The sequence below is a fragment of the Lupinus angustifolius genome, chromosome LG07, assembly GCF_001865875.1.
Source record: "Lupinus angustifolius cultivar Tanjil chromosome LG07, LupAngTanjil_v1.0, whole genome shotgun sequence".
In the NCBI taxonomy this organism is placed as follows: Eukaryota; Viridiplantae; Streptophyta; class Magnoliopsida; order Fabales; family Fabaceae; genus Lupinus; species Lupinus angustifolius.
Window position 1 is genome coordinate 4,984,191 of NC_032015.1, and position 3,874 is coordinate 4,988,064.

Here is a 3,874-nt window from a genome sequence, read left to right on the forward strand (position 1 = left end):
TTGGTACATTTTCCATATTTTCATTTCTTTTTATCTCTAATTATATAATGTCAGTTTAAAAATTATATTGTTTTATAAAAAATATATGTAAATAACAGATAATACAATAATAAAATATAAAATTTATAATACATATTCTTTTTCCTGATATATTATATCCTATATAGTGGTATAGTAAAACTAGAAAATGTATCTATGGCTGTCATTTCACATTTTCACACAACCCCTAATCCAAAATCTAACAAAAATTAGTTATGCATAATAACATAGAAAAATTATTTATTTTATTCACAATTAATAATAATTGTTGCATTTACACAATATATGTATACTAGTATGATAATAAAATAGTTATGTACTTAGATGCAAATTAAGATAATAATTAATAATAACATATTGTATTTCTTCATTCTAATTCTTTTTAAAATATTAATCAAATAAACCTTAAATATTTATATATAATTTATTATGATAAATAATTGATATAATTGTATTGTAAATTTTATTTCTTCATTCAATTCTTTTAATAATTACAATAATAATCAAAGTCTTCAGGTGAGCAGGTTTGTCAACTATGTAAATAGATCGACAATGTAATGTTATAGCTGGATTGATGCTACAATATTACGTGGTAAATCATTTTTTTTTATAAAGTATTGATTTCTAATTCTTAATTATTTTGTCTATGAATTTTTGTATCACTTTCTCTTTAGAAAATATATTAATTTCTAAAAAATTTAGTGCTACTAAGAGTATTCTTTCATTATTAGAGAAATGAAGTAATCCTTTTTGGGGTGCGTAACTCTCTCCCAACAAGTGTTATTATCAGAAATTGAATTTTTGATCTTTTGGTCATTCTTAAAATATAATGAGGTTTTATAACATTAGACCAACATATTATTAGTATATTAACCTTCATTTGGTTCACTATTCTTACACGATACAATTTTCTTTACATGTACAAACTATCTAAAATACAATTTTACCATATTTTTCTACAATAAAAATATTTTAGAAATTAAGAAATATTTTCTCATGAACATAGTCATATGTCAAACAAACTTTGAAGTCATTTTAAACTATTATCAAATTTCAACTAATCAAATTTACTAAAATACCAAAAAAATGTGGTTCCCGGAGAAAGACTTCTTACTGAATTAAGAAGTATGCGAGAAAATCATGAATAAGAAAATGAAACACTTTCTATGTTGAAGAGTTACATGGAATAAGAAATCACTATTTATATACTACAATGTTTAACTAATAACTAACTAGTTAATCGATTAATTAAACTCTTAATCAATTAACAAAAACAATATTACAACTAACAAATTAAAATCAATTAACAAATTTAACATCATCTAATAGTAGCAAGAGAAACATGATATAATACTTTACTATCTTCTCATAATTTTGATCCTGACCTATTTTGTGGATTTAATATATTTTCTATCTATAAGATTAGATGGGTTAGAGATGAATAAGATAAAATAGTGTAACTTATCCCTTATTACTTCACACATAAACACTATCATTATTATCCACCGCTGTGACAATCACCATCCTATTACTCACATTTGGGATATCAAACAAATACATGTACTAGACTTTAATGAACATAATTCTCTTAATGAAAGGATCCAAAAAAAAAACAATAAATTAGTATGCCACATTAATATTTTAACATCTATACTTTCATTTTTTGGGTACTATAATGATATTAGATTAGATCACCTTTTTAGTAAAGAACTAATTCATTTCGGGGTTTATGGTTGTCTCTCCTAATAAATATTGTTCATAGGAATCAAACACTCGATCTTGAGGATTCAGTAGAGCCTTACACCACTAGACCAATGAATTTCAGAAATTTACAAGTATAGTGAGTTTTGCTTTGCAGATGAAGTTCTCCTTACAACACTCAAATTATGACTTCACTTATGAATTTAATACTACCAATAATATTTTATCACCTTCTGAATAATGAACTAATTTATTTTGGGGTATGTGACTGATTCTTTCAATAAATATCGCTCTCAAAAATTGAATATTAGATCTTTTGATCTTTCTAATAATCTAGCAGAGTCATACTCTATTAGACCAATATTTTATTTATTAGAAAGATATATTATTTGCACGAGCTAGTTGCTGATAGCTATATTTTTTTTTATTACCAGTAAGTTACTTGGGAATTCACATATATCACATTAATTTTTATGTGTTTAAAAGTACCTAAGTATAAAAATAAATTTAAGTTTGATTTGCACAAAACTATATATATAAAGAGATTAAAATATCATTTGTATGTAATAGATACTTGTAATGGACTAAACGAGGAATGATATGTTGAAAGTATAAAAAATAATTATATTTTCAATACATATACAGTAAATCATTTTTTTGTCTTCTTCAAAGGTTGCCTTTAAAACAAATTAAATAGGAGACACATACGATAATTATGAGTGCTTTCGTTTTCTTCACATAGGATAGTTATTTTAAGTTGAGAAATTTTTAGGATACCAAGATTTGCTTTCCCAACAAGGTTCTTCATCTCGAATTATGACTTTACGAACTTATTAATGTCTATGTTTTTATTTTAGTTATTAATATAAGAATAAATTATACTAACATCATTGAGTTTTAAAAAAATTATATACATCACTTCTCAATTTTTTACACCTACAAAAAAACCATAATTTTTAAATATACATTACACTCACTATCCATTTGTGATAAATAAATGTATTTTTTAAATAAAAATTAGTGATGAATATTATTAAGTTAAACAAAAATATGATATATTGTGGAAACATGTATAAATACTATATAAGTCAATACATTTTTACAATTTTTGTTCATTGCAACATAATATAAGAGTGATTTAAACAATATATCCTTAAAATTATTGATGCATCTTATAATGAATGAAAAATAATAAAAACGTATTGATTTGTATATTATTTGGATTTATCTTTGTAACACCGCGAATTTTACGATTTTGATTTATAAGATTTTATTAATATTTTTATTAATTATATATTCGAAAAGGAATTTCTGAGAATTTTAGGTAAAGAATTAGACGAAACTCTAGTTGAGTTTTAATCTTGTAATTTTATTTCCTATTTTTTGGTAAATTTTGATAATTTTCGGAGACAGTCGGTTCTGAACCACTGTCGGGGCCGAAATCCACTCAGTACGGCTCAAAAAGTGGTTTTTGAGTTCCGTAACTCGGAATCGAATTCCAATTACGCCATTGGCTTCGTAATCACATTTCGAGTCAAGATAGACCCCGAGCTGGTCCATACCTATTTTCTAAATATTTTTCACTCGGAATGCCGAAATCCGAAATTCTAATCGGATATTAGGATCAGACGATTTATAATACCCGATCGAGTATTGGCCGATAATAATCGGGCATGTTTACGCTCGTGTCCACAAAGTGGTCATTTTGCATTGGGATGTGAAATTTGACTTTCATAAAGCAAATCTCACATCACTTTCACCCATATCTCATGAAATCATCATTAGCCACCCTAGGAGATTTTTCATCATTGCCTAGGGGGAAATCTGATTTCCTTCTCTCATTAAACACTCCACACTTCACACTTCACTCTCACACTCTCTCATTTGCAAAAATTTCAAGAGAAAATAAAAATACCCTCTTCATTTTTCTCTCATTTTTCTCCTTGTTTCTTCCATCTTCAATCTTTGATCTCTCAACATTCAACCAATGGATGTTGATGAGATTTAAGTATGTTGTTCATGAGTATGTCAAGAACATATTCAACCGTTGAAATTTTCTAAAACGCTTTATAACTCATTTTCTCCTCAAAACCGAAAATGGTGATGTTCTTGAACTTATGAAAATATTTTGTTG